The sequence below is a fragment of the Mobula hypostoma genome, chromosome 7 (assembly GCF_963921235.1).
Source record: "Mobula hypostoma chromosome 7, sMobHyp1.1, whole genome shotgun sequence".
Taxonomy (NCBI): Eukaryota; Metazoa; Chordata; class Chondrichthyes; order Myliobatiformes; family Myliobatidae; genus Mobula; species Mobula hypostoma.
The window spans coordinates 149,415,252-149,428,119 of NC_086103.1; the positions used below are offsets into that span (position 1 = coordinate 149,415,252).

Below are 12,868 nucleotides of genomic sequence, written 5' to 3' on the forward strand. Positions count from 1 at the left end.
TGAGATAAACCTTCATGCTTATCGGCTAGTTCTTGAGAAACACAAAACATTAGGGGCAAGAGGGCTCCATCCAGCCATTGGGACGTGCTCATCACTCCTCAAAATCTTGCAGCTTAGCTCCTAAAATTCCTCAGTTCCCTTATGTCCGGGAATCTATCTACTTCTGAACAGTGGCCGGCATTTTAAGTTTTTTTTCTCTCTCTGGGCATGTTTTTGTTTGTGGTAAAGCGAGGAGAACTTTGTTGCTACTGCCTGGTGAGAGCGCTGTAAGGTTTGATTACAAACCAGAATTAACAAGCTAAACGAAGGCGCCTTAAGAGTCATATCATCATAACTCGGAACTACAGACCGATTACTCTATTAAACTTGCCATTTTCGTGTCCGCCTTAAATATGTTGCACCCGGAACACGACACAGAGTGACCGAATTAAAATACGAAACCACCGCAAAACAAATATTCCGCCTTTGTAAACGGTGCACTAGAAAGCCCTCGTTAAATATATTAAATGTGGAGTCGCGATGACGTTCGCTTTAAATTATGAACCCAAATCCTCAAAAAATGTACGGAACACTGCCATTATTGGCACTTCCCTTTCCAAACAACACAACGCTTTGGTGGTTGTTCTATATGATTCATGGTTCTGTAGATTTACGCTGCAGTGGTCCCTCCTGGTCTAACGTGAAAACTACTGAAGAGCTGCATCAGCCATTTAAGTAAGAGCACATAGTTAATTTTAATTTCGATAGAAAAATAAATGAGGTCTGTCACGACTTTTCCTGAAGTGTGTACTGGAAGAAAAAGAGTTTTTAAAAAGTGATTAAACTACAACAAAAAAGGAAACCGGGGGGAAAAAAACTTCAATTCCCATACCGGGAGTCGAACCCGGGCCGCCTGGGTGAAAACCAGGAATCCTAACCGCTAGACCATATGGGAGATTGATATTGGCAGGTTTACAAAATGTCTTAATAAACGTACATCACGGTAGTTGTTAGATTGACTTTGCAGTTGTATCGTGGGCCAAAGGGCCTGTATGGTGCTGTACTTTTCTATGTATGTTAATTACTCCACAAGAATTTATATAGTTATATACTATGATCTTTTTGATTTATTTTTCGAAAGGAAGGTAGCAGAAGAAAATGGACGAGAAGGTTGGAGTACTTACAGACATGTAATAGGTGAAGTCAGGTGAGGGGAAAGGTAGGTGGGGGTCGTGGGGGGAATGGATTAAGAAGCTGGGAGGTGATAGGAGAAAGAAGAAGAAAAAGGAGGAAGGAGGAGAAGGAGAAGAAGAAGAATGAGGAGGAGAAGAAGAAGAGGAGGAGGAGGAGCGGGAGGAAGAGGAAGAAGAAGAAGAAGCGAGGACAGTGGACCATGGAACGAAGGGGGAACCAGATGGGCAGGTGAGGCTTCTGCCCCCTTCTTTTCCAGTCCTGATGAAAGGTCTCGGCTGGAATCGTCATCTGTTTATTCCCCTCCATAGATGCTGACTACGTGCTGAGTTACTCCCAACATTTTGTGTGCGTTGCTCAAGATTTCCAGCGTCTGCATAATCTTTAGAGTTTATGATTTTCTGCAATTAATTTCCTGGGTTACTCCGTAAGTATCTCCCATAGTTGGTTGTGACCTCAAAGCGAAGACGGACAAGAGCAGCAAACGGATGAGAAAACCACTACTGAAGTTTCCCTCCAACTCATAGAAAATCCTGGGCATCTAAATCCCAACCCCTCTTTTATGGATCTGAATCCTGAAACCTCCCACTCCACATCATCGTGGAAAAAAATGCAATCATTTATGAAAGTGGCGCAGCAATTGATAAATGTTACCTTACCAGCGAGTCGAAGAAAACCGAATAATAAATTCAACAATGGCATCAAACCAGATAGAAAGGGATAGTGTGTAGATTTATCCTGACCACTAAACGTAGTATAAATGCGATCAAGCCAAATCCCCTGTACTACGTACCAAGAACAAAAAAACTTTTTTATAAGGAAAATACATAAAACAACTATTTCCCATACCGGGAGTCGAACCCGGGCCGCCTGGGTGAAAACCAGGAATCCTAACCGCTAGACCATATGGGAGATGTTGAAATACAGTTTACTAAATATATTAATTAACCTGGTCTCCCTTTCAAAATGTTCTTTTTAGTGTATTTTAACGTTAATTTTCAATTTTATCTCTTAATAAAAGAGCACTTCTATATTTTATAATCTGACTATATATATGCACACACACAAATGTAGGTAAACAATGGTTAACAACGTTAAATTTGGTGGAGTTGTACAAAGTTGGGATATTGTCAAACGTAAGGATATAGACCAGTTGGAAAAGTGGAAAAGAAATAAGAGATGGAGATTAAATCCAGCGTTAGGTGTTTCACTTTGGGGAGGTTAATTGCAAGAGGAAAGTATACAGTTAATGGGCGGACTCTCAGAAACGATGTATAGAGAGATCAAGAAGTTATGTTGCTTTCATCAGGAGGGGTGTTGAGTAGAAAAGTCAGGAAATCACATTGCAGTTCTATAAAACGTTGGTTAGGCCACATTTGGAGTACCATGTGCAATTCTTGTTGCCGCATTATAGGAAGGGTGTGGAGGCTTTGGAGAGGTGTACCATGATGTTGCCTGGATGAGAGGATTAGCTATAAGGAGTGATTATACAAACCTGGGTTGTTTTTTTTTCTCGGGAAGGTGCTGGAGTTTGAGGGGCGACCTGATAGAAGTGTATTGAGAGACATAGGTAGTGCAGATAGTATATCTTTTCCCCCAGGGTGGAAGTACCAGATAGCATTGTTTTAGGGTGAATGTAGAATATAGAAGAGCATTGTCAAGCACTTTGGCCCACAATGTTGTGTTACTTTTCAACCTACTCCAAGATCACTTTCCTCCTGCATAGCCATCCAATTTTCTTTCACTATGAAGTGCAAGGGGGAAGTTTAAAGGAGATATACAAAGCATGTTTTTTATATACAGGAAGTGGTAGACCCTGGAACTCACTAACAGGGAAGTGCTGGAAGCAGATACAACAGCAATATGTAGACAAGCACATGTGCAGAGAATGGAAAGATAGGCAAATGGATTTATTTTGATTTGCATCATGATTGGCACAGACCTTGTCCCGTGCTGTACTTGTCGTGGTCTGGTCCGTGAAGTCTGCGTTCTGGTTCACGGTCCGGTCCGTGGACTCCAGACTCCGGGTCTTCCGGCTGTCCCTTGTTTCAGTTGGGCTTAATCATAGGTACTTGATGCTTGTCTTGGGGCTGGGAATATAAGTGGCCCTGGGATCAAGTGTGGGCACTGGTTTGTCTCATCAGTATCCTGTCCTTGCCTCTGTGGGGTAAGTTAGGCTGTCTTTGCCGTTACCCTGTGGTTGGATCTGTCCCTTCCTGTCCTTGCCTCTGTTGGGTAAGCAGGCCATCTTTGCCATTATCCAGAGGCTGGACTGTTCCCTTCTCTTCCCCTTCCTTCTGGAGCCTTGCCCGGCAACCTGTGTCTGGAGCCTTGCCCTTCAACCTTGTCAAATTCTACCACTGGAGCGAGACCGGAGCCTTGCTGTGTCAAGATAAGGAACTGTCTATGGTTGAGTTGGAACTGTCTCTGTTTCCACGCCTTCACTAGGTAGGTCCGGCCATTTACCGCTACCTAGTGTTGGGAACCGTCTCTGTATCCACGCCTTCGTGAGGTAGGTCCGGCTGTTTGCCGCTACCTAGTGTTGGGAACCATCTCGCTGTGTTCAGCATTCTGTATAGAGCCCCGGCCCCAAGTCCTGTTCCCAAGGATGGGTCCTGGCTCTGTGTTCCATGTCCCTGTGTTCCTGTCTCTCAAGTCCAAGGCTCCGTGTTCCTGTGATCTAGGCCAAGGCTGTGTGCTCCTGTCCTCCCCAAGACCAAGGCTCTGTGTCCTGCGTTCCTGTCATCCCAAGTCCAAGGTTCTGAGGTTCCTGTCGTCCCAACTCCAAGGCTCGGCTGTTCCTGAGTACCAAGTCAAGGCTTCATGTGCCGCGTCCTGTCCAGTAGCCTCACGTAGTCCTGTCTCCCAAGACCACGTCATGTCTTCGCCTTGTTCCAGAGTCTGAGCCTGAGTTGAGACCCAGGTTCTGGGTCCTTGCCCAGTCTCTGGCTCGGAGTCCATACCCAAGCCTCGCCATGCCCTCTCCTAGTTTCGGGGTCCGAGCCCGAGTCAAGACCCAGGTTCTGGGTCCTTGTCTAGTCTCCGGTTCAGAGTCCAAACCCAGGCTCCTAGTTCCCAGTTCCTTGTCCTGGTCCCGCTTGCCTAGCCAATGTCCTAGCCCAAGTCTGTATTCTTGTCCCAGCTCCTAGTCTGCATCCAGTCACATCCCTAACTCAGCTCTCTAGTCAAGTCCTGTTCCTAGTACTTCAGTGTCTGTGTCTTGCATTTGGGTCTGCACCAACGCCCCTTTTATGACAGTACTGTTCTATGTTCAGGGGCAGGGCTGGATTAAGCTAGTGCGGGGCCTGTAGCATATGTTATAAAGGGGCCCTAAATTTTAAAAAATGCACATAATTATTAAAACATAAATTATTTACTTGCATAGTAAAGTAATTCAACTTTTTCATTTGCTATACAGCCAGATAATACAACAAATGTCTGACACTTCAGTAATAGTATTACTTACATGTAGGTATCAATTTCAAATGTCAAAAGTAACAAAACTACAATTTAAAAGTTAGATTTTCTAGATTTAACATGAGCAAATTTGTTGATGATACTGGAAAAGTCTGTTTCACGCAGAAGTTCATATTCAATGCTCATTAGAGTGATATTGTTCAATCTGTTTTGATCCATGGTGCTCCTTAGTTTATTTTTAATCCTTTTCAGTTTTGAAAATGAGCGTACTGCACTGCAGTTGGTAACCATGAGTGACAAATAGATGCGCAAGGCATGTACTACATTTGGAAAACATGACTCCAAAGAATTGTCAGTTATCAAACGGTACAACTGTAGCTTTACAAGGTCTTGTTTGGCGCCAAAGTGAGGAGCAAGATCAGTTTTCAACAGTTCAGTAAACTGCACAAATTTTTCATTAAGACTTTCTTCCAGATCTTCCGGATATGATTTAATAAGATTTGATGACCTCTTTACGATCTCTTCAGGTGTAAACAACTGTAACTGATGAATGAATCTAAAACACCATTCACCTTTAGATAAGCTTTCTGCCTATTTGACAGGGCAGAAAGCAAGCTGTCAACAATGGCAAGAAATGTTCGGCTTTTAAACTTCTGAGAAGGCGTTTGAGATTCAACAAGTGGATCAAGAGTGCTGGAACCACTGAAATCATCATACGCACGATTTTGCTCGTGTTTTCTTTGAGTTTGCTTTTGATAATCACACTTGGTCAGATCCTTGGCTTTCTGCTTAATGTCTGAAAAAGTAGACCGCATAGCTTGAATATATCCATGCAAGGATATATTCAAGCTATGCTTGAATGTCCAATGTCAATTGGACAAGCTGTGTTCAAGTCTTGGATAGAAGATTGCAAAGAAGCACTGGTTATTTGAAAATGCTGTAATACTTGATCTCACAATATGACCATTATTCCTGTTTCCAACTTCATCATGGTTGAAAGTAGTCCACGAGCCTGTTGTCAACACTCTGCCTTCTGATCATTGTTATTTGAAATGTCATCCAAGACTTTTTTTTGCAGAAAAGCTGTGTAAAAGTGCTTTTGTTGCATCTGCACAAGCTGACCACCTGGTATCTGACATTCTTTTCACAATGGGCAAATGAGCACCACCATCAGATAATGCAGCAGAAAAGAGATCCCACCGATAAGTAGAAGCAGAAAAAAAAATGTGTACAGGGTTTCTACAAAATTAATGCTTCTTGACAACATTCAGCTGCACATTTTCCAACCAAATTTAGTAAACACGCAAAACATGGAATGTAATCCGCTAACTCATTCAGCTCTTTAATTTGTGCTTGTAAGCCACTATACTTGCCACTCATGTTGCTGGCATTGTCATAACTTTGACCACAGCAGTCTTTTATATCAATGTCATTTTCCTTTAAAAAGTCAAGTAAACTTTGAACGACACACATAAAAGTTGCTGGTGAACGCAGCAGGCCAGGCAGCATCTATAGGAAGAGGTATAGTTGATGTTTCAGGCCGAGACCCTTCATCAGGACTAACTGAAAGAAGAGTTAGTAAGAGACTTGAAAGTGGGAGGCAAGGGGGAGATCCGAAATGATAGGAGAAGACAGGAGGGGGAGGGATAGAGCCAAGAGCTGGACAGTTGATTGGCAAAAGGGATATGAGAGAATCATGGGACAGGAGGCCTAGGGAGAAAGAAAAGGGGGAGGGGGGGAAAACCCAGAGGATGGGCAAGAGGTTTAGTGAGAGGGACAGAGGGAGAAAAAGGAGGGAGAGAAAAAGAATGTGTGTATGTAATAAATAACGGATGGAGTACGAGGGGGAGGTGGGGCAATGTGAAGTTGATGTTCATGCCATCAGGTTGGAGGCTACCCAGATGGAATATAAGGTGTTGTTCCTCCAACCTGAGTGTGGCTTCATCTTTACAGTAGAGGAGGCCGTGGATAGACATGTCAGAATGGGAATGGGACGTGGAATTAAACTTTGAGCGAGCTGTTCAGCACTATGACCTTCCACATCCAAAAACTTCACAAATCTTTCAACTGGTCCAGACGGCAAAACATAGCGCACAGTCAAAGTCAGCGGCGTAACAGCGCACGCTGCAGTGGCTTGAGAGTGTGGGAGATGGCACAAAGGTCACCACGACATAGCAAGGAGCCAACACACGCCTGCACACACATACCATGCAGCTCCCCCGACATGAAAACAACAGTGTTGCCAGATCGTCGTGAGAATACAGTGAGATATCGATTTCACCAGACTGCAGCTTACAAGTATTTAGTGTGAGGCCCTCGAAAATGCGGGGCCCGTATCTTATGCTACTTTTGCTACTAGGTTAATACGGCCCTGTTCATGGGTACTCAGTGTCTGCGTGTAGAATGACAGCCAGAATATAACAGGTGAGTTAAGAAAAGACTTTGCGGCTGAATCTAGTAATGCAGACCAGTCAGATTCAATTTGGTAAACATTAATAAAGATAGAACTAGCAATTATTGAACAAGTGTAGGTTTATGAGAGAACATCCAGCATGGATTTTTAAAATTATGGCTAAAAAGCAATAGAGGTGTTTGATAAAGTATTAAAGGTGATGGATCAAGTTCATCTGCTTGCTCGGATAGTTATCATTTTCTAAAATGCACTTGATAAAGTGCAGTATAGTAGGTTTGTATCCAAGCTGAAGTCTGTGAATTATTAATAGTTGTAGCAGTGTAGGTACAGGAAACAGAAGTAGTGGGCTTTATACTGAGGAATCAAGTACAAGAGCAAGGAATTCAGAATTTTACAATTCACTATTTATCAAATTTCACAATTATATTAAAAATGATTTTGGCTACATCTGGAATATTGTGTCCAGTTTTGGTTGTCACAGTTTGGAAACAGGTGCAGCTGTACAGAAGAAGCAGGCTTTGTTCCCCTTGGAACAGAGGAGATTGCAAGATGATCTGATTGAGGTAGTTAAAATCATATAGGTTATTGACAAAATAGATAGAGAAAATATCTCATTAACAGAGGCGTGAAGAATTAGGGGACCTAAATGAACCTAAAGGAACTAAAATGACATGAAAATAGTTTTTTTTATTTTCTGGGATCTTGGGGTCCAAGTCCATAACTCTGTGGAAGTGGCTAACATGTACATTGGGTGGTAAAGTCATGTTTGCCTTTGTTTGTTGAGATATTGAGTTTGAGAGCTAGGATAATATGTTACCATTTTGTAAAGCCCTAGCTAGGCCACAGATGGGATATTGCATTCAGTTCTGCTCAACCCATTACAGGAAGGATGTGGAGGCTTTGGAGAGGGTGCAGCAAAGATTTACCAAGATGCCACCTAGGTTAGAGGAAAGTGCTATAAGGAGAGCTTATAATTAGGGTTGATTTCTCTGGAGCTGTAGAGGATGGAAGGAGACATGACAGAAGTTTATAAAATTATGTAAGGTGGCGGGTATTTTACCCCAATGGCAGAAATATCTAAAAATTGAGGCTATGCAGTTGAAGTGAAAGGGAGACATTTTAGAGATGTCCGGGGTAAGTTTTTGCCCAGGGAGTGGTGGGTGTTTGGGACGGGCTGCCAGTGTGAGTGGGAGAGGCAGATACAATAGGGAGGTTTAAAAGATTCTTAGATAAGCAAATGAATATGCAAAGAATGGAGGAAGGAAGACCATGTATAGGCAAAAAGATTAGCTTAATTAGGCATCAATAGCTTATTAGTTTTGGTTTTGGTTTAGTTATAGGTATTAGTTTATCACTATCACAGGTACCAAGATATAGTGCAAAGCTTGTTTTTCATACTGTTCATACAGATCAGATCATTACACAGTGCATTGAAGTAGAATGAGGCAAAACAATAACAGCTGCAGAGAAGGTGCACTGCAGGTAGACAAAAGAAGTGATGGATCATAATGAGGTAGTGGTTAGTGAGGTCAAGAGTCCAATTTATCAAACTAGGGAAATATTTAATAGTCCTATAACAGCAGATCAGATTCTGTCCTTGGCGGTACATGCTCTTGGCTTTTGTACCTTCTGCCCAATGGAAGAGTGGAGAAGAGAGGATTCCCAGGGTGGATATTTGATTTGATTATGCTGGTTTGTTACTGGTGCAATATAGACACAGTCCAAGGAGAGGAGGCTTTGGAGTGAAGTACTGAGCTGGGTCCATAACTCTCAGCAGTTTCATGCAGTCACGGGCAGAGCAGTTGTCAAACTAAGCTGTGTTTTTTTTTAACTACACAACATGCAATTCAGTCATGTTCTGATCAAGGTAGCGCTGAGCTACAATGTCCGGAGGCCGTGGCTTCGAATTATTTGTTTTTAGGTTTGTAGGGATAGTCTGGAGGTCAGTGCAGGGAGTTAGGGGTCAGGTTAGGGTTTAGGCAGGGCCGGATTTAGTGGGGCCGGGGCTGCCGTAAAATGCTGCTGTACCAAGCAAAAAAGAAGGCAGGGACAAGAGCAAAGGTTGTACCGGTCTGAATATCAAAGCTGTGGACCAACACATTGGTTTAGTACAATACATAGGCTATAAGCTTACAGGCCTTAAGAGGGAGGACAGAAAGTAATGCAGATTCTTAGTTTGAAGGACAGCATCTAAAGCACTCAAAAATAGACCTAGGCTTAGTTGGCTTAGTAAAGTTATGAGGGAGACGAAGTATCTTAAATCTTTATTTAGCTATTGCTGCACATACCACAGGCCTTATTTCTCAAATAATGCCAAAGCTTTTTTATCTAGGTATTTTTCTCAACCGTGTGTTCTGAGAAAGTAAAATGGAAATGAGAGACAAAAAGGCCAAGAGAGATGGCACTATGACAAACTAGGAAACTTGACAATACTCCAACAATCATTTTGAAAAATATCTAGCACATACTAACCTATTGCTGTACTGTGTGGCTTGCAGAGTAAAGACCACTTATTACTTACTAGGTTTGTAAACAGTCAACTATTAGCCTATTGCCACAAAAACAGGAACAGCACTGACACACAAACCTAGATATTTACCAAGTCAGATGCATGTTTTTCAAAATTAAAGCCGACTTCTTCTGGATTTCTTTGCAACAAAGTCCTTGATCAAATCACTAAAATCTAGTTTCCAAACAAGATCAATTTCAAGTGACATCAGAGTAAGATGATTCAGTCTGTCCTGTTCCATTGTGGACCTGAACCTATTCTTCACTATCTTGAGCTTGGAGAAAGATCGCTCACCACTTGCATTTGTGACGGGGAAAGTCAGGTAAAGCCTCAAAGCAATGCTTACATTTGGGAAGATGACCTGCAAGTTTTTTGTCTGAGGAAGCATAAAAGCTCTGTTGTGGATGAAATATCTTTGCCACTTACAAATTCCCTGAAATGGACAATCTCCTTCACAAAGTCTAACTCCAGGTCAGCTGAATATCTGCTTTGGAGATCAGATGCTCTCTTGCGCAGATCTTGCACAGAGAGAGAACCGATATTGTTTAGGATGCCAAATGTGTTGTTAAGGTCATTACATGATGCAAATCTGCAATCAATTTCTGCAAGTAATCTATCCATCACGACCAAAAAAAACAGTCGCTGAGAATTTTTCTCTGGCTGACAAGCCAACATCAGGTGTTGTGGATTCACCCAGAAAGGCTTTACGTTTTCTTAGTCGTTGGGTGTCTCCTTTGTACACATGAGACAGTTGGAGACATAGTTTTAGCTTAGGTCTCAAAAGTATCAAATTGATCATGCAAGCTATCACTATCCCCGCAGTGATCTCACCAAATCCACAGTATTACACAGGTCTAGATTTACAGCTTGCAGTGCAACACTTACACTTTCAAAGCACTGAAGAATGCAATGCCACAATTTGCTCAGAAAAGCTAACTGAAGCTTGTGTATTTTTTGTATAGTGACCTTGCTTCATTTCTAGTTGCCACATTCTGATTAATGTCATCTGCAATGCTCTTTAACGAATCTTGAATATTGGCATAATTTCCACACAATGCCTGTGTGGCTTCTGCGTGTGCAGTCGATCTAGTATTAGAGAGAGACTTCAGAGTTTCAGTGCGCTTGTTCGCATTAGGGCTGAAGTCCAGCAGTCACCACCTTCCACCTAGAAGTTGACTTGGAGCAGAAGTTGAACGTATTCTGCACGAAGCTGAAAAAAAATCCGCTGTTTGTGTGTGTTGCACATGGAACCCACTCAGCAGGTGGATTGATTTCCTTAATGCGGGATTGTAAGCCTTTGTATGCACCGGACATATTTGCAGCATTGTCATAGCACTGCCCCCTGCAGTTGCTTATGTCTATATTCATCTCTCCTGAAACTTTGAGCACAGACTCACATAAAGCCTCCCCTGTGTGGCTCCTGATGGGTAGAAACTGTAAGAATCGCTCCTGAATGTTTCAATCAGTTGAAACAGAATGTAAAATGAGTATGAGCTGATCTACGTGTGCAACATCTTTGCTTGAATCGATGCTAATAGAAAAGTATTTGGCCATTTTGATTTCACTGGCGATCTCTGTCAGAACTCGACCGCTCATGATCTCAATAAACTCCTCACATGTTTTAGGTGAAAGATATGAAGGGGTGCCTGATCCTGCATTTCCAAATTTCTGTATGTGCGCCTTCAAAAACAGGTCAAGCTCACTTATTACCTCTAGAATGCTCATGTAGTTGCCATTATCAGGCCTGCCAAATATGTCACTGGAGCCTCAGATAGCCAGTCCCCTCTCGACAAAAAACTTCACAACCGACACCACTCTTCTCAATACCTCCGTCTAGTAGACACACACTGACTCGAACTGTTTTTACAGTTCTGTATCTCTTCTTCCGCTGTCAGACGCTAGTATAACGTAGGTCAGTATAGTTTTCCTGAGGTGTTCGCTATTTTCATGCTCTCCGGTCACTAAAGCCGTTAGCTGCTGACTGTGGCAAGGACGGTGGTCCTGTGCTAACGCTGGAGCTAGCGCTAGCTGGTGAACAAGTCTTCATTTGTCCACTGGTCTCAGACTATGACAAGAGCAATGGTACAGCTGCATCATCGAGAACGGGTTTTAAAAAATCCGTCAATTTCAATGTCTTTTTTAATGCTTCTTTCTCACGGTCCTCTTTTTCTTGTTTCCTTTTTCTTTTCTGTGCTCCACTCTCGTATTTTTTTTTTGTCCGCCATGATGATAGCTACCTATTTTGGGCCCCGCTGCAGCTCGGGCCCCTGGGCTGCAGCCCAGCCTAGCCCTGCTTAAAGTCCAGCCCTGGGTTTAGGGACAGGGATGAGGCTGAGTTAGAAGTCAGGGACAGTCAAGTGTAGAAGCCAGTGGTCAGAGTTCAGGGTGGAGCACTTCATGGTTGAAAGCCAGAGATCCCCATGGATGTTGGGTTGGCAAGCACTATGGACGAAGGCTATCGATCTCTGTGGTCAATGACTGAAGTCGGCAAGTTCATGGACAAGGGCTGGTGACCCCACAGGTCAGGGTGTACACCAGGTCAGTGAGCCACAGGGCTGTAAGTCCATGTGAGTCCAGAGGTTGAGGCCTGGTGTTCAAAGTTCTGTGATTGGTGCAGTTAATACCGGAGGTTGAAGCTGAAGGTCGAAGTGACATGACTGCAAGTCCGGGCCTAATGTCTGTAAGTCTCAGAGTACAGAGTTAAGGACTCATAGACAGCATGTGCTGGGATTGGAGGCCTGTCTCTGTGTGAAAGTGGGTGAGAGGAAAGAGCTTGTAATGTTGTTGTTTTGGAATGTGTGGTGACATTTGCAGCTGCCCCCAGCACATCCTTGGGTTATGTTGGTTGATAAAGCAAACTGACTTCTTTGAGTTCATCTGCAAAACAGTTAAAAGTTTTCTCTTTAATGTCTCTTCTTTCCTTTTGAAGGTAGCTGGGTGCCTGTCAGAGTCCATGATCTATAGCCGCACTCAAACTGTGGTCGTTCATGGTGGTGGGTTCCCACTCTCAGAGCCTGCCTAGTGGCCTAGAGTCTTTAATATCTCCAGGAGCGGCTTGGAAGATGTGTGTCTTTGTGGTGCAGCCTGTTGCAGCCCTGTGGATGACCCAATTCCTCACCGGTGTCGCCAGCTGAAGAGCCGCAGGAGATCGGAGCATTGAGACAGCGGGTGCGGCTATCAGAACATCGAAAGAGCGGGCGTGGCTGTCAGAGGCCTCTGCACTCCAGCGATCGCACTCTCTCCCTCTTTTGATGGTGAGTGAGAGTCTGGTGGTCGTCGAGGCAGGGGAACTCGAAATAAAAGTGATACTGCAGGCTGTAACATTGAAACAGCAAGCTGTTGGCCTTCTCTCTCACTGT

The 12,868-nt window shown here is 43.3% G+C and overlaps 2 non-coding genes across 2 annotated transcripts; both read right to left on the reverse strand.

Annotated features, from left to right (window-relative positions):
* Positions 1-862: 862 nt before the first annotated feature.
* On the reverse strand, positions 863-934 carry trnae-uuc (transfer RNA glutamic acid (anticodon UUC)). Its single transcript has one exon. It is a non-coding gene; the product is annotated as a tRNA-Glu (tRNA).
* Positions 935-2,010: 1,076 nt separating this feature from the next.
* On the reverse strand, positions 2,011-2,082 carry trnae-uuc (transfer RNA glutamic acid (anticodon UUC)). The gene has a single exon. It is a non-coding gene; the product is annotated as a tRNA-Glu (tRNA).
* Positions 2,083-12,868: the final 10,786 nt, after the last annotated feature.